This window comes from Bos javanicus, chromosome 25 (genome assembly GCF_032452875.1).
Source record: "Bos javanicus breed banteng chromosome 25, ARS-OSU_banteng_1.0, whole genome shotgun sequence".
In the NCBI taxonomy this organism is placed as follows: Eukaryota; Metazoa; Chordata; class Mammalia; order Artiodactyla; family Bovidae; genus Bos; species Bos javanicus.
Window position 1 is genome coordinate 39365412 of NC_083892.1, and position 24257 is coordinate 39389668.

Consider the following 24257-nt stretch of genomic DNA (forward strand, 5'->3'; position numbering starts at 1 on the left):
TTGGAAATAGCTCGTATGGAAAAAAATCATGGTTTTTTTTTTTCCTTCTCGGTACAAACCGCCGCTCTCTTTTTATCTTGGACCTGTATGTGAAAAATGTTGGCCAGCGTGCCTCTTTCCTGTCTCTGGGCCACGTTCTTCTCTTCGGGAGAGAGAAGTATTTATACTCCTTGGGGTAAAGGAAACAGTCAGACAACACAGGCTTTAGGTCACGAGCAGGTGATGCAAAGGGAGACGGGCATTGCACCTCGAAGGATGTGGAGGGAAGTGGGCATAGGGTCCACCGACTGCAGAGGGCAGCGCTTGCTGGGAAAGGGAGCGACCATAAACGGTGCCCGACGCATCCTCAAGAAACCGTCCAGGCACAGGATGAGCCGGCGCCTCAGACTCTCACCTCCCCATTTTGCCAAGAAGCCTGCCATGGGGCTTCCCACCCGACGGGCGCCCTTCACCACGCTCCTGACCAAGTGGAAGGGCCCCTCCTCTAGAGCCTGGTCCAGCCTGGTGCAGCCCCCACCAGCGGAGGGCAATGGAGGGGATGCTCCATGACTCCCAAGGCTGCCTCACGAGAACGCCATCCTATCCTGAGGCCTCAACTTTGGAATCCAGCCGCCAAGTGTGAGTGCGAGCATATGGAGAGGAACCAGGATCCAGCGCCCACCCCCACCCAACCACGGCCCCGGCTGGGCTCCCTGCCAACCACCAGCCCCATGAATGTGCCATCTTGAAAGTGGATCCTGTGGTCCCCAATGAACTCCCCTAGCTAAAGCTCTTTGGAGGAGAGATGAGCTGTCTGAACCCTGTGGATTGTGAGCAAAATAAATAACTGTTATGGTACTACGTTTTGGGGTGGTTTGTGGGGCAGTCACGGATAATCCATTTTGAAATTAACCTCCCTCTTGCCCAAAACCATCTCTCATTCCATGCCCTCTTCTTACAGTTTGACACTGAGGCTCTTCATCAAGGCACAGGATCTATGTGCCCTCCCCTGGAATCTGGGTCTGCTTGTGACTAGGGCATAAGTGAGACTCAAAAGTGAAAGTACTGGTCACTCAGTCGTGTCTGACTCTCTGCGACCCCATGGACTGTAGCCTGCCAGGCTCCTCTGTCCATGGGATTCTCCAGCCAAGGATACAGGAGTGGGCAGCCATTCCCTTCTCCAGGGGATCTTGCAGACCCAGGGATAGAACCCAGGTCTCCTGCGCTGCAGGTGGACTCTTTACAGTCTGAGCCACCAGGGAAGCCCCTAAGGGACACTGTCTGACCCCTGAGCCTAGGTCCTGAAAGGTGACACAGCTTCCTGCTGGTCCTCTGTGGGCACTCACTCCTGGAACCCTGCTGCCAGGCCATGAGGAGGCCCAACTAGCCCAGGCAGAGTCCCCATGGCAAGGTCGCCCAGGCGGTCCAGCCACCAGTGCCAACTGCCAGACGCACGGGCAAAGCTGACCCCATGTGCTATCCAACAGGGAAGCCAGTGGTCACAGGTGGTTATTCATATCGAGATTAACTGGACTTAAATACAATTTAAGATTCAGTTCCTCTGCTGCACTTGCCCCTGTCTCAGGCTCCCAAAGGCCACACGTCCACGATTATCATCTAGAGGTTTTTCCTTCCACGCTTATTCCCATCTACATGTGGTAGGTGGTTTTTTTTTAAACAAAATTAGGATTATACTCCGTATCTAGTTGTGACCTGTTTCTCTCGCTTAAATACACATTCCACTTTCCATGCAATTTTCTTCTAATTCAAATGAACTTTCTAACCAGAGCTGAAGAAAAGAGGATGAATAGTTGATGTAATTTATGCTCATTTGCTGTTGAAATTTTTGAAGTTACGGCCTCTTAGGTGAGGGTCAAAGGATACAAATCTATTGCCTGAAAAGATGTTGTTAATTAGAGGATTTAAATAGGTTAAGTAAGAGAAAGAATTGACAATACATGTCTCTAAAGGATGCTTATCTGTGAGGCTGGGCCAATTCTAAAACAACTCTTTGAAATTAATGAAGAGTCACGAATTTAGCTGACAGAAGCAAAAGGCAGGTCTATTTATAGTAAATGTTATCTCCAGGACTTCTTTATTGCAACTGAGGAAACTTTGGCTCCCACGGGGTTTAGACCCTGGCATTTGTGGGCAGGGGAAGGACATCCAGGCTTCTCAGGTGACGCCAGTGGTAAAGAACCTGCCTGCCAACACAGGAGACATAAGAGACTTGGGTTTGATCCCTGGGTCGGGAAGATCCCTTGGAGGAGAGCACAGCAATCCACCCCAGTATTCTTCCTTGGGGAATCCCAGGGACAGAGGAGCCTGGCAGGCTACGGTCCACAGGGTCACAGAGTTGGACACGACTGAAGTGACTTAGCACACACACACGAGGGACATCCGTGATTAGCGGTTGCCATGGGCTGAATATCTGTGTTCCCCCTAGTTCATATGTTGAAATCCCAAATGTGATGGAATATGGGGACGGTGTCTTGAGGAGGTGATTAGGTCAGGGGATGGAGCCCTCGTGAACGTGATTAGTGCCTTTGTAAGAAGAACCGGAGATGGTCTGTTCCCTTAACGTCTCTCTCTCTGCCATGAGAAGACGCACTTAGAAGGCAGCCGTCAGCTCTCCCCAAGAGCCTGACCACACTGGCACCCCAATCTTCAACCTCCAGCCTCCAGAACAGTGAGAAACCACCGTCTCGTTTAAACCACCCCGTCTATGGCATTTTTGTTAATGGCGGCTGGAGCCGACTAAGACAGTGGTAACAAAGACCATGGAGGAGCAAAAGGACCTCAGCGCCTCTGGGTCTTGTATTCACATTTTGTACGTGTGCATCACAGGGTGCTGTGGCCCCATGCAGGTTCTCCCAGACCACCCTGGGGTCCAATGACTCATGAGAAGGGCTCACGAACCAGGGACGATGTTATGCTCACAGTTATGGTTTATTCCAGCAAAAAAAAAAGTACAGGTTGGAATCAGTAAAGGGAAGAGGTATGTGGGGTAGAGCTCCATCCCAGTGGGGCCATGCAGGCAGCAAGGACACGTGAGGACATATAAGGAGCACTGCCAACCAGGATGCTCACCCATGCCTTGGTGCCCTAAGTTCTCAGCTGTTGTTGTTCAGGCCCTAAGTCGTGTCCAACTCTTTGCAGCCCCATGGACTATAGCCCACCAGGATCCTCTGTCCCTGGGATTTCCCAGGCAAGAATACTAGATGGGTTCCCATTCCCTTCTCCAGAAGATCTTCCCGGGGATTAAACCAGCATCTCCTGCATTGGCAGGTGGCTGAGCCACCAGGGAAGCCCTGTCCTAATGTTCTTATTGGTGGTCAGTTGCAGCAGTGTGGCTGGCCACCTGAGTCAGGAACCTGGTCTCTAGTCCTTCCAGTGGTCAAGCTGACACTGTGTGGTCCGAGGCCCCACCCTACATCCCATCACTGGCATAGACTCTCCAGCACATTTTAAGGCCCCAGATAAACAGAGGTGCTTGTATCACCCAGGACACGCTAAAGGCTCAGAACAGCTCCCAGGAGCCAGTCAAGAGCCAAACCTGTTACGTGGAGGTTTGGGCAACCTGGGCTTGCTGATATAAACCTTCGCTGCCCTGGGTCCCTTTCACCAATGGTTACCTATTCATTTAAACTCTGGTTTAAACCCTGCTGTGCCATTCATGCCCTTGATCTGAAGTTCATTTGGGCTGAGATGACAAAGAACATCCTTACTGGGATTTCCTCAGCTGCTTCTCTTCTCTAGGTTTTGAATCTAATGAAGAAACTAAGACGGGGTTTATTTATGACAGATGGTGATGTTGTGCCTGATGTGCTGATATGGAAGAGATGGATTAGAACAAAATGCTAGCTACATATGATGAGATAATCTTGGACTGTGATCAAAGTACAAGGTAACTATTCAGAATCTGATGCAACCATGTAGAATTGGTACTGTTCAGATCCCATAGGTAACTGTGTGGTTTAATGAATACAAATATAGGTTAATAGTAACAGTGAAATTTCAGTAAATGTGAAGGAATTGTGATGGTGGTAATCGTGATATTATTATTTATAACTTTAGGCTCAAATCATTATGAGGATCCCCATAAAAAAGCACTACTTAATAACTGTCATCATGAACACTCTCCTAGGGAGCTTGAAGAATTTTCCTTGACAAAAATCCTCAGAGTGAACAAAGACTCCCCCTACCCAACACACACCTTCCTAGACCACACACATGGACACATGACTTAAGGAATTAAGCACTCAATATCAGACTATTTTTAAAAAGACATCACTAGACAAAAGGCGTATGCAAACATGATCGACCGCGTTAGTAATCACGGACATGCGCTGAAAGTCACGCTTACCCAGGTGGCAGAACTCGGAAGAGCTGACTCCAGCAAACACTGGTGAGAATGTGAGTCAGTAGGAATATTCGTATACTGCCAACACAGTGACAGCAAGGCACAACAATCTTGGAAGGCCACCTGGCAAGACCCGGAGCCGTTAATGACACCCGCGCTCTGCCAAACAGCAATTCCGACTTCAGGTGCAGAGCCTGGAGAGAACCCGCTCAGACACTCACAAGGATTTGGCTGAGAACATTCACAGCAGCACTCTACAAAGACGAAGTGATGGGACCGACATGCACACCCACCCCCAGGAGACCGCGCGATGGTCCAGACACCCCACGGATGCCAGTGGCTGGCCCTTGTGGGTGGGGACCCCTAGCTTCCAATGTACCTGGGAGCCCGATCAACCCTCATCCAACAAAGCTAGAAGTTCCGGGGTGTTAACAGCCCCCAGCCCCTGAGAGCTGAGTTCAATGACTGGTGGAAGGTGGTGGGTAACTCACTCCAGCTCCATGACCCCTCCAAGACCTCTCCAAGATGAGACAAGGGTGGGGGAGGAGCCTCCTCCCCCAGGCAGTCTCCCAGCGTGGGATGGAACCCCCTGGGCCCACGATGCTCAATGGGATATTTATTATTATTTAATATTGCTATCTATTATTATTATTTTTACATTTTCCTCCAGAAGAATGATGTGGACTCCCATCCTTAACTCAGGGCTAAATCCAGGCTACAACTTGGCTTGAAACAAGCTGTCTTTGGGAAAGTTCCTGAAATTCTTTTAAATGCCCAAGCAGGCTTGCCATCCTTCCAAGGGTAGAAGCATGAGTCGCCTCTTCATTTTTTTGGGGGGGGTTTATTTTGTATTGGGGTTGTTGCTGTTCAGTTGCTCAGTCACGTCCGACTCTTTTTGAGTAGTGGGGTATAGCAGATTAACAGTTTTGTGATAGTTTTAGCTGAACAGTTTATGGCGAAGGGATTCAGCCGTACACAGAAATACATCCATTCTCCCCCACCCCCATCTCCCATCTAGGCTGCCAACATGACATCGAGCAGAGTTCCATGTGCTATACAACTGGCCCTTGTTGGCTATCCATTTTAAATCTAGCAGTGTCTACATGACCATCCCAAACTCCCTAACCATCCCTTCCCCCAGACAACCATAAGTTCGTTTTCTAAGTCTATGAGTCTCTGTTTTGTAAGTGTAAGTTCATTTGTATCTAAATCGCCTCTTTAATTCATTCATTTCTCTCAGCTGATTCCTGAACCCTCTTCTCTGTAGCTCAAGGGGAAGAGGAAAGGCTCTGATCTCTGGGGCAAGTTCTCACTGGTTTCCCAAGAGATCAGCTCACTTACTCCCTAACTTCATGCCGAACAGTTTATTTATTCCCGTAAAATGCCTCTGCTAAGTCTCAGAAGCTCCCGCTGTCCTTAACACACAACTCATGCCAGAGGACGCAGACAGACAAAAGTCCGTTTCCCACTCTCAGACTTTGAGGTTCCTGAGGACAAATTGGACTTGTTTCTGAACAAAATCACACAATTCCACCCAACTGTTTTGATAAAGGACTTTGTTGTATACTTGTGTCCCCCCTCATCATATTCTGGAAAGTCATACTGCTCTCCCCTCCCAGACTGGGGAGGGGTCCGATAACATCTGGATTGATTGACTTTCAAATTAAAAAGGCATACAGTAAGCTATCTGAATGGCACCTGAACATGGATGTTCTCTAAGCCATATTCATAATTTGTTTCCTGGTGGTAAGGAGTAGTCAGATAAATGATTAAATACGAAATCACATAAAACCTATTTAGTTTTCACCCTAAACTTATTTACCATAAAAGCTAATCAAGGTAAAATTATTCAAACTTGAAACTGGCCACCTCAACTAAAAGCAGGACAGACCCTGAAAAGAACTCTGAAAATCTTTAGTGAGGCCATGGCACCCCACTCCAGTACTCTTGCCTGGAAAATCCCATGGATGGAGGAGCCTGGTAGGCTGTAGTCCATGGGGTCGATACAGTTGGACACGACTGGGCGACTTCACTTTCACTTTTCACTTTCATGCACTGGAGAAGGAAATGGCAACCCACTCCAGTGTTCTTGCCTGGAGAATCCCAGGGACAAGGGAGCCTGGTGGGCTGCCGTCTGTGGCGTCGCAAAGAGTCGGACATGACTGAAGCGACTTGGCAGCAGCAGCAGCAGTAATTTACTAATAATTGTAAGGTTAAAAGGTGGGATGTCCATGTCTTTTTATGTTGCCTTAGATCTACTCTGGGACAAGAAAGGTTATAAGATGAGGTAACCATATAACTTTTTCTGTCCAGACTGGAAAAATTTTGAAACTGGAAAGTGATGCTAAAATAGAAATAATTTTAAAATTATTTATTTACTGACTGACAAACTGGTTTCATGTATTGGTGCAGCTATAAAGTAATTATTTAAAAAATATTAAAAAACTAACCAAAATCTACATGCATTAAAGGTAAAAGAATTAAAAAATCTTTATATGAATTAACACTAGATAATAACATAGGAAGAACAATTATTCTTGGCAGCTGTTCACATACTTCCTCAATTGATTAGCCATCTCTACTTTAAATACCATCTCATTGGTATTTTTCTGAAAAAGGAAGGTTTTCAATATTGTTCTATTTTGTTTTTCATAAAATTGCCTGCAATCTTCCTCCAAGGTGGTTTTTATGACTAATGCATTTGAAATTGTTGACACCTTCCATTGATTTTTCCCAGTCAATCATAACATTTTAAGTTGCAAAAACATTCCTCTCTACAGGTGCTGAGGTATCCAGTAGACTCAGAATAATTCTGATAAATGGAGGTTATTATCAATTTTATTATTTTTGTGGTAAAATGTGTAAATATTTCAGTCTGAAAATTTACAGAGACTCTTTTTTTTTATTCCATTCAGAATACCTTCTTTTATTCAATGGTGAAAAGCAGAAAGCATTTCCCCTAAGATTAGGAACAAGACAAGGATGTCCATTCTCGCCTCTTCTATGCATCATAGTTTCGGAATGGCAGTCCATCTAGTCGTGACAATCCAAGAAGAAAAGGGAAGAAAAGGAATTCAAATTGGAAAACAAGTTAAACTGTCACTGTTTGCAGATGACATGATACTATGCATAGAAAAAGATGCTAACAGAAAACTACCAGAGCTCATCAAGGAATTCAGTAAAGTTGCAGGATGCAAAATTAATGCACAGAAAGATACTGTATCTCTATACACTAACCACAAAAGATCAGAAAGAGAATTTAAGGAAAACAATCCCACTGACCATTGCATCAAAAAGAATAAAAGATCTAGGAATAAATCTACCTACAGAGGCAAAAGATCTGTACCCAGAAAACTATAAGACACTGATGAAAGAAATCAAAGAGGATGTGAAGAGATGGATGGAAAGACTTACCATGTTCTTGGATTGGAAGAATCAATACTGCCAAAATGACTATTCTGTCCCAGGGAATCCACAGACTCAATGCAATCCTTATCAGATCATGAATGGCTTTTTTTTTTTTTTTTTTTTGCACATCTAGAACAAAAGATCTTAAAATTTGTATGGGAACATAAAAGACCCCAAGTAGGCAAAGCAATCTTGAGAAAAAAAATGGAACTGGAGGAATCAGGCCCCTTGACTTCAGACTGTACTGTGAAGCTATAGTAATCACAGCAGTGTGGTACTGGCACAGAAACGCGGAACAGAACTGGAAGTCCAGAAGGAAACCCACACAACCACGATCAATCCATTTACAACAAAGGAGGAAAGAGTCTACAACGGAGACGTTCTCTTCAATAAGTGGTGCTGGGAAAACCGGACAGCTACATGTAAAAGAATTGAATTAGAACATTCTCTAACACCATATACAAAATAAACTCAAAAATCGATTAAAGACCTAACTGTAAGACCAGATACTGTAAAACTCTAAGAGGAAAACAGGCAGAACACTCTTAGACATAAATTGCAGCAGTATCTTTTTGGATCCACCTCCTAGAGTAATGAAAATAAAAATGAACAAGTGGGACCTAATTAAAAGCTTTTGCAGAGCAAAGGAAACCATAAACAATATGAAAAGACAATCCACAGAACGGGAGAAAAAATTGCAAATGATGTGATCAACAAGGGATTAATCCCCAATATATAAAAACAGTTCATGAAGCTCAGTGTTAAAAAAAGCAAACAACGCAATCAAAAAGTGGGCAGAAGATCTGAGTATTTCTCCGAAGAAAACATATAGATGACCAAAAGGCACATGAAACAATGCTCAACATGACTCACCACCAGAAAGATGCAAACCCAAACTGCAATGAGGTATTGATTACTCACACCGGTCAGAGAACTCATTCAATATTCTGCAATAACTTACGTGGGAAAAGAATCTGAAAAAAGAACACGTGTGTTTATGTGTAACTGAATCATTTTGCTGTACACCCGAAACTAAAACAACATTGTAAATAAACTCTACTCCAATGGAAAATAAAGACTAAAGAATTTCTGTGAAGAGAGTTTATTATATGACTGTCTTGAGTTTCACTAATCAAAGATGCTGTGAAACTGTAAGGACTGTTAATTTATCAAATTAAAAAATAGAGGGGCTCCATCTGAAGATTCTTTCTGCAAGTTTAAAAATTCCCAATCACAATTTTAGAATTTTAAAATTAAATCCTGTACATGGTTTGAACTCATTTATTTCCTTGCTTACTTTTGTGGGGACAAATTTCAATACCTTCCTGATTACAGACTTTATTTTCAATAATTGCATTTTGCTGAGATCCTTAAGTTTGAAAGATCTTTTGGCATCCATGATTAATTAAAAATTTCCAATGTATTTGGGAAAAATGTGCCCTAAATTTGGAGGATTCATTTTTTAAACTTAAAGCAAACCCCCTCCCCGCAAAAAAAAAAAAAAAAAAAAAACGCTCACTGACATTGTTGTTCACTCAGTCGTGGCCGACTCTTTGCGACCCCATGGACTGCAGCACGCCAGGCCGCCCTGCCCATCACCAACTCCTGGAGCTTGCTCAAACTCATGTCCATTGAGTCGGTGATGCCATCCAGCCATCTCATCCTCTGTCGTCCCCTTCTCCTCCTGGCTTCAATCTTTCCCAGCAACAGGGTCTTTTCCAATGAGTCAGTTCTTCACATCAGGTGGTCAAAGTATTAGAGCTTCAACTTCAGCATCAGTCCTTCCAATGAATATTCAGGGTTGATTTCCCTTAGGACTGACTGGTTTGCTTAAATGAAATAGTTTTTTTTTTTTTTTTCCCTCAACATTGAAACATTTCTAAAATGCACTGATGATGGGAAGCAAAGAGAGAAAGTTTTGAAATTTTTTCTTTTAAATTTAGCATCATCATTGAAATGATTTTGTAGTTGAGTTACTCTGTGAATACAAAGCTGTTTGCAAATGGTGACAGACACAGTTTCTGTTCCTATTGGTAGAATCTTGCTTCATATTTGAAACAATTATGTGGGTACCACAACCAGTTCCAACTATGCTTTTGCTGCACAGATTTTAATAATTTAGTAAGAGTGCTATTTTTACCTCAACATTATTCTTCATAAAATTTTGTATTATATAATCAGTCCCCCAAATCATTTTATCTTCAATGTTGAAGCTTTTAACTGAATTTTCAAAGATTCAGATTTGAAACTGAAGTTTCAAAGATTTTTTAAGAGGTTTCGCCTTCAAAGAGATGACTTCTCAAAGGCTTTACTTTGATTGTGTGAACTGGATGAAAAAGACCACACTAATATTGGATTGAACTGATTTTCTATTTGAAACATCTCATGGTGTTGATATAATACCAGCACCATTTAACTGTTTGTGAAATTCTTCTGATGAAATAGACATTTTAATAGCTATTGCTTCACTTTTTATAGATACGCAGCAAAACTGGGGAGTAAAAATGAGCAACACTGATTGAGAAGTACACTCATTTGATCTAGATGAAAAGTCATGCTCCCAAGAGTCTCATGGAAACCGACCTTCTACAGCTGCAGAGGTTACGCTGTCATCTTGGTCATTTTAAACCCGCTGTGCTCAATTAACCTACGAAGTAGATACTGGAGTGTTTTCAGCAGGTGGCCTTTCTTCTGGCTTCCGTGGGAGGACTGCCGTCCCCATGGCCCCCACTGTCGTTGTTCAGTCATTAAGTCGTGTGACCCCATGGAGAGCAGCGCGCCAGGCTTCCCTGTCCTCCGCTATCTCCCAGAGCTTGGTCAAACTCACGTCCATCGAGTCGGTGATGCCGTCCAACCGCCCCATCTTGTGCTGTCCTCCTCTCCTCCTGCCCTCCATCTTTCCCAGCGTCATGGTGAGTGGTAAATGTTGACAAGCATTTTGTGTCCATTATGTACTTGTCATCAGCTTTCTGCAGATGTGGAAATGCAGTCCTTAGTTTTTCTTAAACGTGCACTTTCACTTTTCATTTCCAGTTGATTGTTACTGTAAGAGTTTGTTGTAAAATAAAAAGGCGTTCAGTTCAGTTCAGTTCAGTCACTCAGTCATGTCCGACTCTTTGCGACCCCATGACTCGCAGCACTCCAGGCCTCCCTGTCCATCACCAACTCCCGGAGTTCACCCAGACTCACGTCCATCAAGTCAGTGATGCCATCCAGCCATCTCATCCTCTGTCGTCCCCTTCTCCTCCTGCCCCCAATCCCTCCCAGCAGCAGAGTCTTTTCCAATGAGTCAACTCTTCACAGCAGGTGGCCAAAGTACTGGAGTTTCAGCTTTAGCATCATTCCTTCCAAAGAAATCCCAGGGCTGATCTGCTTCAGAATGGACTGGTTGGATCTCCTTGCAGTCCAAGGGACTCTCAAGAGTCTTCTCCAACACCACAGTTCAAAAGCATCAATTCTTCGGCGCTCAGCCTTCTTCACAGTCCAGCTCTCACATCCATACATGACCACAGGAAAAACCACAGCCTTGACTAGACGGACCTTTGTTGGCAAAGTAATGTCTCTGCTTTTGAATATGCTATCTAGGTTGGTCATAACTTTCCTTTCAAGGAGTAAGCGTCTTTTAATATCATGGCTGCAGTCACCATCTGTAGTGATTTTGGAGCCCCCCAAAATAAAGTCTGACACTGACTGGATGCCATGATCTTTGTTTTCTGAATGTTGATCTTTAAGCCAACTTTTTCATTCTTCACTTTCACTTTTTAGTTCCTCTTCACTTTCTGCCGTAAGGGTGGTGTCATCTGCATATCTGAGGGTATTGACATTACCCAACCATAAAATACATAACTAGGTGTTGGTCTAGCCCATGTAATAAATGTCCAAACTGCTACAGCAAGAGTGCCCATGATTCTAACACACTCACCAACAGGGGCTCAAGTCTCTGTTTCTCATATAAATTCCACACACACCTACATATATTTTCTTCCCCATTTCTCACCAGCTTCACCAAGTGCTGGAATGGCAGCTTCACACATTCTGCAGGTCAAAGCACAGGCAGCTACAGTGAATACTTCCCTTCAACCCAAGTTGGACTATAAAGAAGGGTGAGTGCCAAAAAACTGATGCTTTTCAACTGTGGTGCTGGAGAAGACTCTCTAGAGTCCCTTGGGTAGCATGGAGATCAAACCAGTCAATCCTAAAAGAAATCAACCCTGATGCTGAAGCTCCAATACTTTGGTCATCTGATGCAAAGAGCCGACTCACTGGAAAAGACCCTGATGCTGGGAAAGAGTGAGGGCAGGACAAGAAGGGGGCGACAAGAGATGAGATGGTTGGACGGCATCACCGACTCAATGGACACGAGTTTGAGCAAACTCTGGAAGATAGCGAACGACAGAGAAGCCTGGCGTGCTGCAGTCCATGGGGTCGCAAAAGAGTTGGACACAACTTAGCAACAGAACCACCACCACCCGTCGAAAATGGAGTCAGCACTGTGCAGCCTCTCCTGAGTCCACTCATTTATCAGCAAGCCCACTGTTTCCTCAGGGGGCCCTCAACATGCTCTCTTTGAAACGCAGGTGTCACTTTCTGTTGGAAATGTGAGGAAGCACAGGGTGGATGATCCCAGATTGCCTTTCAGATTTTTCTCACGTGAGTGAAAACTCCATCCCCTGCATGTACATTTCACACACTGCCGGACGAGGTGAGGGCTGAAGCTCCAGGTACACAGAGAGTCCTTCCCACCTGGGCTTATTCTTCCACAGTGATTATAGCCCTGCGGAGTCAGAAATCAGAAATCTAGACAAATGCTGCCCTGGACAACAGGAATAAACGACTTCAGGCAAATCAGGAGGTTGGGTCACCCTAGTGGTGATGCATAGGAGATTGGCCTGTGATAAATAGGTAAGTAATACATGATAGTCACACAGATGACAGATGATGATACTGAGTCCTCCTATAACCGAGTTCCTCTGATGAGTCTGATGAGTTTATGATTAACCCCTGCCTCTCCAAACACCTGTTCCCCTCTAGATACATTAAACCATCTTTCTTGTCCAACACCTGTTTCCCTCTAGAGAGTGCAGAAGCCAACAAGAGGGTGACCGAAACCGAGCAGGACCCTGTGAGGCCCTCCTGGGCATTAAGGCCTTTCCGTGTTCCCCATTTCTTGTTTGTGGGACTTTCAGCCTCCTAGACCTTCTCTGAGCTCCATAGGGCAGTGCGTGCATGTGTGTGTGTGTGTGATTAGTTACTCAGTCGTGTCTGACTCTGTGACAGTCCATGGACTGTAGCCCACCAGGCTCCTCTGTCCATGGGATTTCCCAGGCGACAATCCTGGAGTGGGTAGCCATTTCCTTCTCCAGGGGATGTTCCTGACCCAGGGATCAAACCTGTGTCTCCTGCATTGCAGGTGGATTCTTTACTGCTGAGCCACTGGGGAAGTACCTCCAAAGAGCAGGTTCAGTTACTAACTGGAGACACGCAGAAAGATGCATTTCCTGACTGCTCCTCAGGCACGTGGGTAACCATGTGATATGGATCACTGATCTCTTCTGCAGGAACCAAGGCAGAACCCCGTCCTGGTGGCTGAGCACTGCAGGCTGAGCACAAGCCTAGGGACCCCAGACTGGCTGATGACCGACATCCCTGTTCCCTCACCACCAACCAGTCAGGGGAGGGTCACACACACTGCAGTCCTCCCCCAGATCTTGCCTAGAAAAACTTCTTCCCTGAAACTCATCAGGGACTCCAAGTCTTTTTTCTGTTTTTGGCTGCACTGAGGGGCGTGCGGGATCTTAGTGGAAGCCTGGAGTCCTAACCACTGGACTGCCAAGTGGATCCCACTTCTGAGTCTTCTGAACACAAGCCCCCATTCTCCTTCCTTGGTCCCGCAATGAACCTTTCTCTGCTCTAAACTCTGATGCTTCAGGTTGGCCCCACTGTGCGTCAGGGACATGGACCTGGGCTCGACAACAATGACACCTGGGTAACATACAGATAAGTGATACACAGACAGAGGATAGACACGTGACGGGTGGAGAGACAGGCGACAGGTACAGAGAGACGATACATAAGGGTGGACAACAGGTAAGTAACTGAAAGATAATACCCAGATGATAGATGATAATTCTGTGTGTGTGTATGTATGCATGTAGATAATAGATGATAAATGGGCTTCCCAGGTGACTCAGTGGTAAAGAATCTGCCTGCCAAACAGGAGATGTGGGTTTGATCCCTGGGTGGGGAAGATCCCCTGGAGAAGGAAACACCAACCCACTCCAGTGTTCTTGCCTGGATAATCCCATGGACAGAGGAGCCTGGCGGGCTGCAGTCCATGGGGTCACAGAGTCTGACACGACTGAGTGACTAAACAGTGACAGCAACAAAAAGGTGATAAACTCAGGATACACAGATGACACGCAGATGACAGATGGTGAACAGTTACGTGACAGGTGATAAATGATGACAGACCGATCAATTAATCATTTTGCTGTCAAATACTATTAGAGCTAGTAATTGACCATGCTCGAGGGGTCCACTGATATTTGGTAAATTCACTATTTTGTGTAATGTTAAGCAGAGTTTGGTCTGAGAAGTCTTCTACTCAAGGAACTTAGCGTTAATCTAAGCTTTAGCTCCCTTATCTTTAAAATGAGGGTAACAAACACTTCTGGAGCCTAATACAAAGGTGTACTATTGAATAAGATGGTTCTGTGAGTGCACTTTGAAAACTGTGAAGTAAAAGCACCATCCTTTCATTAGAGAAGGAGCTCCGATGTAAAACTCAGTCAGTGCAGACCGCCTCAGCATTTCTGCCAAATCCATCAGGGAAGAAGAATGCGCGGTTTCCTCCGGCGAGATGAGAGACGCGGAACAGCGATGGCAGTTTATCGTCCTCCGTGGATTTTCTTTTCTTCCGACTAAAAGATATCACCTATTGTGTTCGATCTTTTAATTAAAAATATTTATCAAAGTATCATGCACATGTGGCTAAAAAATCAAACAGTATCACAAGGCTCATAAGGAAAATCAGTCTTCCCACCCCCAAGTCCTGTTCCTCACAGATAACTGCTTTTAACTTTTTTTGTTGTGGTAAAATAAATGCACCATAAAACTGATGATTTTAACCGTTTATCAGGGCTTCCCTGATAGCTCAGTTGGTAAAGAATCCACCCGCAATGCAGGAGACCTGGGTTCGATTCCTGGGTCGGGAAGATCCGCTAGAGAAGGGAAAGGCTACCCACTCCAGTATCCTGGCCTGGAGAATTCCACGGACTGTATAGTCTGTGGGGTCACAAAGAATCGGGCATGACTGAGCGACTTGCACTTTCAACCATTTTCAAGTGACTGGTTCTGTGGCGGTGAGCACACTCACAGGGCTGTGCAGCCGTCACCACCACCATCTCCAGAATCATCTCATTTTACCAAATGGAGACTCTGTGCCCATTAAACACTAACCTCCCACCCTCCTCCCCCAGACCCTGGTACCCACGAAATTTCCCATTTTCTGTCTCTGTGACCCTGACTCCTCCAGGGACCCCCCAGAAGTGGACTCGCAGTGTCTGTTCTTCTGTATCTGGCTTATTTCACTGAGTATCACATCCTCACGTCCGTCGGTGTTGTAGCAGCTGTCAGAATTTCATTGCTTTTTAAGGCTGAGTAATGTTCCCTCTATACAGGCATTTATGTATAAATGGAATACACTATTGATAAAATACCATATATAAAATGTGCAGACCGCACGCTGCTTGTCCGTTCACCTGCCACCTGGATGGTCGCCACTTCTTGTCCACCGTGACTGACGCTGCCTCGAACACGAGGCTCAGCAGCAAGTGCTGCGTCTGAAACCGTTCACGTTGGAGTCCACCCAGCCCCACAGACAGGATACCTGGTCTTCCCATCTAGGCAGGATCCGCCGCTTGGAGACCCAGCATTGCTCCTTCAGCTGCCTCTGCAGGAAACCCTCCTTGCTGTGAACAAAGCCGCGCCGTGGTAAATTAATCCTTGTCGAGAGGTTGGCAACATGGGGTATGAATCTAAGTGGAAACTTTCAGTTGCTTCAGATGAAGAGACGAACCTACTGGTCACTGGTTTCTCTCTCAGGTGTTAGGGTGTCTTGGAGGCAGGAACCCAAGCGATGCTGTGACACTCTCTGCGGCCCCTCCACCTGCCGGAGGAGGGAGTGAGTGACGTGTCACGGGGACCAGTGAGGACCCCCCAGGGCTGAGTATGTCATCCTCCACTGGGAACACGGTCGGATGAAGTCTGCAGGACCACTCCAGCTCCAGACGTGGGGCTCAAAGGGTCTCGCCAGCCCTGCCCTTTCGCCCTCTGGTTTCTGGGAGCAGCCAGGGAAACACCACCGTCCACATTTCCAGAGAAAGCTCATTGGGCAGTGGTGAAGCCTTCCTGCATTTCCAAGAAACCCCTTCACTGATGAGCTGGAGAAAACGGACTCTGAGAAGGGCAGGGAAGCACTGTGGGCAGTCTCGAACACCCGAGAGGACAGAGGTAGAGCTCCGTGGGAGGTGGGGGATGATGGACTCTGAGGATGGGGGGCAGGTGGGGCCAGGCTGGCGCCTCTGGGCATTGAGGGGCGCTGACCCCCCCAGCCAGAGCGTTCCCAACCCCCGTTCCCCCGCACGAGTGCTGCCCAGAGAGATGGGGACGGTGGATGCGCTTCCTCCTGGGAGCGTGCTCGTCTGTCGGCGTCTCAGCAGCACCTTCGCGCTGCGCCTCTCCGTCTCTGTGTGCCCTCGCCAGCTCCTCCTCTGCAGCTCACCCTGGAGATGTCAGTGTTGCCAGAGACTTAGGGCTTGGAGCTCGTTCCTTCTCCCCCTGGTTATGTAGAGCCCCATCCACCCCGGGTGTACCACAAATAATGAAAAGCATCCCAGGTGATATGAATGTAGGTGGGAACGGTTTTGTGCTATAAAGCCTATTTCTCTTGCAGGCCCCGACCTGCAGGACAAACACCAGATGCCTCCTGCCAGCAGCCCTCAAACAGCAACCCTCAGGTTATGTGCTTAGCTGACCTGCCGAGCCCGGGTCGGCCCTCGGACAGCACCCCCGTTCGGGAGTCTAGGTGCCCTGGTCCCCCTCTTGCCCCTTAAGATGAGCTGTTAGCACGTAACCCCTGCAGCATCTCAGGTGTGACCCCGCTCAGGTGTGGAAAGCAAGTGCAGCTTCTCCTCTTCCTGCCAGGGTCTCGCTTTCCTTATGAGGCAACCCCTCCCTGGTGGATGGAAGGGTGGGAGGGAGACTTACATTTGCCCGGTCAGCCTCTGCCACACCCAATACCACCTTCTGGGCAAACACTCAGCTGTCCAGCCTTCCTGTTCCCCAAGGAGGCAGCTGTGGGCCCAGGGGCAGCCTCCTCCTCAGGGCACTGGGTCCAGGGAGAAGCCCCCAGCCTCACCCCTGCGGGTTTCCAACAAGAGGGGGCTGCTCTGCCCCTGGTTCTCGGCTCCTGTCCGCTGAGAAGTGGGCTTCCTCGTTCTGCTCCTGGGGGCTCAGTGGGAGCCTACAGCTCCTTCCTGGGTAACTGGGGTCTGTTTTCTTGCCCCCAAGGAGCAGCTTGGCCATTCCAGGCCCTGCCTCGTGGCAGTGTGGTGCTGACACCCCAGAAGTGTGGCTGAAACCCCACCAGATGTTGGATCCCAACAGCAACTCCCCCTGACGTCACTTGCTTCCAGAACTTCTTCACAATCAGCTTATCTGAATCACAGGTTCTCACACAGGCCCAGTCCAGGACATGTGACTGCTCAGCTGGACCAAGCAGGGGCTCATCAAACGGAGTGTCTTCCTCAAAACTCCCTCCAGCTCCTTCCTCGGGGCACCCATCAGTCTAAGCTGTTACTATGAGAACGTTGCCAGGTCCTGCTACGATCGCCTCACTGAAAAAGACCCACCATAAACTGCTGAAGACACGTGGTGAACTGAATGGTGCTCCCTCCCCCACAAAGACACGTCCATGTCCTAATCCTGGCAATCCGAGAATGTGATCTTATTCGGAAAATAAAGGTCTCTGGAGATGTAATTAAGGCTCCTAAGACGAAGAGACCATCCTGGGTTATCTGGGCAGCCCCCAAGTCAGTGACCAGCACCCTTAAGAAGGACAGAGAGCACTGTGACCAGAGGCAGAGACTGCAGCGACGTGGCCACAGCTAGGAGCAGTGACAGCTGCCGGAAGCTGGGGGAGGCCAAGAACGGGCTCTCCTCCGGATTTTGGACTTCTGGCCTCCACAGCCATGAGAGGAGACACTTCTGCTGTTCTGAGCTGCTCAGCACGTGACAGCTTGTTACAGAAGCTGCAGGAAACGGACACAGGCCTGGACCTCAGAACCACACACGTCAGCCCCAGACCCCTCACCCGAGACTCACCGTCCGCTGATGGACTGGGCTCAGGTTTAACCGCTGTGGGTGAAAACCCAGCGCTGCTTGGTCAGTGGGTGAATCGTCTTCCGAGGAGCTGACAGTCGGTGATGTTCTCATCTCAGACCCTTTCTATTCACCATCTTATAGCATCTCCCCAGACTCTGCAAAGAAAATACCCATTAGTGGTGCATAGGCCTGTCTGTCTCTCTCTGTGTCTCTATATCTCTGTCTCTCTCTCTCACATGCAAGAACGATCGCCTTAGGGTCATGCTTTTTCATAAGAATTCTCTCCTCGAAATATGTTTCATTTGTTCTGTGGCCTCTTGGTCCAGAAAACTGATGGACTAATTCACTTGTTCACCCTTTATGCATTTACTGGATGCTGTTTCGTTTACGTAATATTTTTTACCAAGGCCCTTGGGAAACAAGAGTTAGTACGGAAGAACAGTTGATGGTGTGTAGAGTGGGGAAAGCTGAAACCAAATAGAGAAGAGGGGAGAAAGCAGGTGTCTGAAACGTGCACTGTGAGTGCCTGATGCCCGGTTCTGTGCTAGTGTGGCTGCCTCACTCGGGACGGAGCCTGCTCGTGCTAACAGCAGTTGCCCCAAACAACAGAAGAATCGCAGTATGCTTAAGAACACGTAGGAAAGGAAGAAGATCACATTCAACAGCACTCAACGTGAGGGCGACTGTAAACATCCGCATGGCACCTACATGCCACAAGATTTTACATGACAGCTCTGATTTCAAATATTCTGTCTTTTGGTCAGATTCCGTGTTATAATTTGAGCACCGAGCTATAGGCACAAGCCTCTTAACCATGAAAACTATCTGTTCATCTATTCAACAAACGGCTGAGTGACACAAAGTGGAAAATCACAGATTCTGGACTCAGGTACCATCTCATGGGCCTCTGCCCCCACTTCTTCACCTGTGAAGTAAGGATGGTCTCTAGTAGGGAGGCAAGAAGATCATCCAAGTTCTGGGGTGGGACTGTGGAGAGCTGACCACGTTCTTTTTCCTCTGTTAGACCCTCATTCATAACTACAGGGCCTCCCGAGCAGCCCTCAGCACAAGGGTGGGGGACGGCAGGGGCACCAAATCAAATCACTGAATCTTAAGTTCAAAAGAACTAAGTCCTAGACGTAAGACAGACTGAGTACAAGCTCTGCAGCGTCAACATTCCAAAACTTCACGTCACTCCCAAGGAAGTCAATCTCCCATGACTTTGTGGAGGAGAAGGGACTTGGAAGAGAACAGAGCTGAGATGCTGGTGAGGTTTCTGCCGCCTGAATCCCCCCACCAGGTGAATGCGAAGGTTGCAGGAAGCTGGGGCAGGGTGGTCTGCACGTGTGGGCTCAGCAAGAGTCAGTAGGTGAATGAACAAAGAAGACATTGATCGCACCTATAAAAACTCCCGCAGAACATGGAGATGTGAATTCTAGACACCACCTTTTCAAAGAGCTTACCTCGCCTGCACCATGGGAACACCTACCACGTATAACAGAAAGAATATGGGTCACTGGAGTCGGGAAAATTCGAGTTCAGATTCTACCTACAGCAGGAGATACTGTACCAGGCGGGCCTGGGGGACTGAGAACACGGCCAAAGCCATGGCTTGTCCTGTCTGGGTCAGGTTATAGAAGACAGTGCAGTGCCCATCCTGAGCTGCCCCTCTCCGAACCCTCATGCTGCCGGGAGCCGGCTACTGTGTCTTGAGCAGCCCTTTGGAGGGGCTCACCCAGTGAGGACCTGATGGCCACATCTGGGAAAGTGGGAGCCCATCTTCCAGTCCGGTCAAGCCTTCAACTTCAGCCCTGGCTAACTTGACTGTGCTCATGAGACCCCACCCCGCCCCGCCCCCACGCCAGCACCACCGGCCACTCCCTTCCCAGGTTTCCAAGCCCTAGAAACCATGCGGGATAATCAGTATGTGGTACTTCAAGTTTCGAGGTTCAGGGTAATTTGCTGCATGGCTTCCCAGGTGGCGCTAGTGGTCAAGAACTGGCCTGCCAATGCAGGAGACACAAAGAGACGTGGGTTTGATTCCTGGGTCGGGAAGGTCTCCTGGAGGAGGAAGTGGCAACCCATTCCAGTATTCTTGCCTGGAAAATTCCACGGACAGAGGGGCGTGGCAGGCTACAGTCCACGGGGTCTCAGAGTCAGACACGACTGAGCGCCTGAGTACACAAATGCCAGCTACTACGCCACCTCTTCCTCGGAGAAGGCAATGGCAGCCCACTCCAGTACTCTTGCCTGGAAAATCCCATGGATGGAGGAGCCTGGTGGGCTGCAGTCCATGGGGTCGCACAGAGTCGGACACGACTGAGCGACTTCACTTTCACCTTTCACTTTCATGCATTGGAGGAGGAAATGGCAACCCACTCCAGTGTTCTTGCCTGGAGAATCCCAGGGATGCGGGAGCCTGGTGGGCTGCCGTCTATGGGGTCGCACAGAGTCGGACACGACTGAAGCAACTTAGCAGCAGCAGCACACCACCTCTCCCAGCTCCTCCTGGGTAACCGTGGGCACCTGCCGCTCCTCGCTTCTTATCCATAAAGCGGGTCTGGGCAGTCACTGCCTGCCCACCCACATGCCCTGGACTCTCCTAGAGGTCCCTGCAAGGGGGTCTTATACACACCGCGCATCTTAGCAAGAAGGCAAATTCCCAAATGCTGAGCCCAGGAGTGAAGGTTGACTGGACGGTCAGCAAGCCCAGCGTCTGGGCTATGCCTCACACCCACAACCTAACATCTGGATTCTGACTAAATCACAGCCCCACTCGCAGAGAGCAGGCCCCGGGGCTCAGAGGTGCAGGTGGGCACGAGAACGAGGAGGGCGTGGTCTCACCCGGAGCCCAGCTCTGTCCACGTTCTGCGGGCTGGCGCCCTCTCAACTGAGCTGAACCTCAGATGCTTTCGACAAGTTTCACTTATTCCTGCTGGGAGCGCTGAGCACACTGAAGGGGTCAGAGGCTGGTGGAAGCGCACAAGGTGACCGGACCTCCTCTTGCCGCCTTGCTGGGGCACTGGTGCCCTGTGAGAGCAGACCAGTGGTGCCACGTGGGTTTCCGAGGTGGTGCTAGTGGTAAAGAACCCGCCCACCAATGTAGGAGACTTAAGAGACGTGGGTTTGATCCCTAAGTGGGAAAGAGCCCCTGGAGAAGGAAATGGCAACCCACTCCAGTATTCTTGCCTGGAGAATCCCATGGACAGAGGAGCCTGGCGGGCCACAGTCCATGGGGTCACAAGGAGCTGGACACGACTGAAGCGACTTGGCACGCACGCCTGGTGCCATATTAGGCAAAGCCCATTAAAACCATGACTACACACGGTCAGTGAGACCCAGAGCCTCGTTCTTCTGCCAGTAATGATCCACGATTTACAGAGACATCTGCCCTCTTAAGGGGCAACCCCTTGGATCGCTGGCTTGGAGTTCAAGGATGGCCGGAGGGGCGAGCGGTATTCTTACAGTTCCCCCAGATACTGACCGCCTAACACTGGCCTCGTTAGCAGCCTGCTGTAAGGATGTGGCCCAGACAGAAGCCGCCCTCAGCAAAACCCGGCCGTTACACGACCTGAGAAAGTGGCAGGCTCCTCTATTTCTCCCGGCCACACCTCTTAACACCAGTGTTTGAAAGAACTGTAACCGGTGTTGTTAACTGACTGTTGTGTACTCCAGGGAAGTTCACGCATTCTCATCCACTTAGCGAGGGTCTTTTTTATGGAAATCATTATAAACAATGTAAAAACAACCACCCTAAGTATATAAAGTTAAAACCTCTCCCTCTTTAAAGTTGATGAACAGCTTTGTGAATAGATAATGCATTTGTTGGTGTTTAGTCTCTTAAGTCGTGACTCTTTGCGACCCTGTGGACTGTCCGCCAGGCTTCTCTGTCTGTGGGATTTCCCAGGCGAGAATCCTGGAGTGGGTGGCCATTTCCTTCTCCAGGGGATCTTCCGGACCCAGGGATCAAACTCACGTCACCTGCATTGGCAGGCGGGTTCTCTACCTCTGAGCCACTAGGGAAGCCCTAGATAATACATTTATGTGGTTCAAATTTCACAAGCTACAAAATAGGATCTACTGAAACTCCTCCTTCCAGCCCGCCTCAGGCTACCTAGCTCTTTTCTCAAGATGCAACTGATATCATCTCATCACACACGTGCACCGTCTGCCCTCTGCACCTGCGGATGCAGGAGCACAGATACAGGGGTGGGGGTGGAGTGATGCTGTAGGACCATTGACTATAAGGGGCTTGAACATCCGCGGATTCTGGTGTCTACTGGGGTCCTGGAACCCGTGCCCTGTGAATACCGAGCAGCAACTGTATATGTTTCCAGACATATTTTTAATGTACAACCAACTAGGTGTGTGCGTGTGTATGTAGGTCTACACACGTGCGCATACACAGTCAGCCATGTGTGCACACCGTGGTGGGCAGAGTGGATGCGCTGCCGCGGAGAACTGGCTGCGGGGAAGGAGGTCCTGATTGTGTGGTGGCAGAACGCTTAGCCAGTGGTTGCCATGGTAACATGGGAGCCAGGAAATGCTTGTAATGACCGGATGGATCTGGCTAAGATTTCCAGGCAAAATGGCCAAAATGCCTGCTGGTCCTTTGTGCTAAATTTCCTCGTCTCTGAACCTTCTCTTCATAGCCTTTGTCCTTAAAAACTTCTGTCACCAGCGTCTTATGAGGGAACTTAGGCCTTGTGATATGAACGGCAAACGCTTTTCTAAGTTTGTCGTCTGTCTCGTGAGTCTGCTTAGGGTGGGCTGTCGTGTAGAAGTTACTATTACTGCTATTATGTGATCAGATCTGCTTTTTTTCTCTTACGGTTTCTGAATTTGTATCATGGATAAACAGTTCTCCAAATCCAAGATTATTTTATAACCTAACATTTTCCTTGATTACGTTTGTGGCTTTCTTTTAAAAATAATTTTGTTCTAAGTTATTATTTTTGTGGATGTGGGACTGACTGCCCAGTTGTGCTCACACTCCTGAGACACCGACTTTGTCACAAACGAGTTTTCGTAAATGTTTGCGTCTATTTCTGGCCTTTTATTCTGTTCCGTTGACTTTTCTGTCTGTTCACGCGTAGGTCCCACAGTGTTTTAGAGGAGGTGGGTTTAAAATATGTTTTAATATCTGGTAGGGCTGTTCTTCTCTTTTTCAGACGTTCCTTTCTGTTTTCACCTGGTTTTCCACACCAACTTGACATCATTCAAGTCTATTGGACACACACACACGCACACACACACACTCTATTGGTATTGTGATAGGGTGATGGCAGACTTGGTTTTGGAAGTCATTTTGGAAGTGTGGGCCTCTCCTTCTGTAGATCTTCTGATGCAAGAAAGTGATATATGTTCCCTCTTATTCTAGACTGATTCTGAGCCCCCAGGAGTGTATTAAAGTTCCTTCATAATGAACCTGCATATTTTATTCTTCGGTATTTCATCTTTGCGGTTGGGCTGCCCCTGCCTTTTTAAGGGAATTACTCCTGTGTTATATCTTCTATTAGTTGTGGTATAAGGTAAGCCATTCTTTATGTATTAGTACTGTTTCTTTTTCTTTCCTTCTCGCCTACGGTTTTATACAAAGCCTCTCTTCTCTCTGTGGCCTCCACTCTGCCCCCACCCCACCGCGCCTTCTCACACCCAGCCTCCCCTTTCAGGGGAGCGTCTGACTCGGGCTGGCGTCTGGTTTATGCGGCTGCAGACTTGGCAGGGCCTTCTTCCATGAGCAGTGTGCTTGCAGCCTTTCCTGAGCCGTGGAGCTCTGCTGCTCAGAGGTCGTCTTGTTTGCAAAGACAATTCTAATCCACAGAGAAGATGACGTGGTAAATGCAGAGATCAGCAACGGAGCTGGGCTTGGCCTGACGACATCAATCCTGGACCAAGGGGAGGACTGCCCTTGGACTTCTCGGTCACACAAAGCAGCAAACGCTGTTTTGTATGAAACCAGACTGACTTGATCCATTTCACCCCCATGCCCAAAGCTTCCCCCCGTGACCCAGCCGATGACCTCCCTCTGTCCTCCCAGCCCCATTCGCTGAGCGCCACTTCGTGACAGACAGGTGTCATGGCCGGGGGACGTCCACAGTCAGATACTGGAGATTCATTCTGT

The 24257-nt window shown here is 48.0% G+C and overlaps 1 long non-coding RNA gene across 4 annotated transcripts in view; it reads right to left on the reverse strand.

Moving 5' to 3' along the window:
* The window catches only part of LOC133238796 (uncharacterized), a 122493-nt gene that overhangs the window by 75413 nt on the left and 22823 nt on the right, over nucleotides 1-24257 (reverse strand). For 3 of the 4 annotated variants that reach the window (XR_009733630.1, XR_009733633.1, XR_009733632.1), the window contains exon 2: nucleotides 18134-18288. This is a non-coding gene — a long non-coding RNA (uncharacterized LOC133238796). Of the gene's footprint in view, nucleotides 1-15638; nucleotides 15918-18133; nucleotides 18289-24257 lie in introns of all 4 variants that reach the window. The other variant, XR_009733631.1, reaches the window with a different exon arrangement.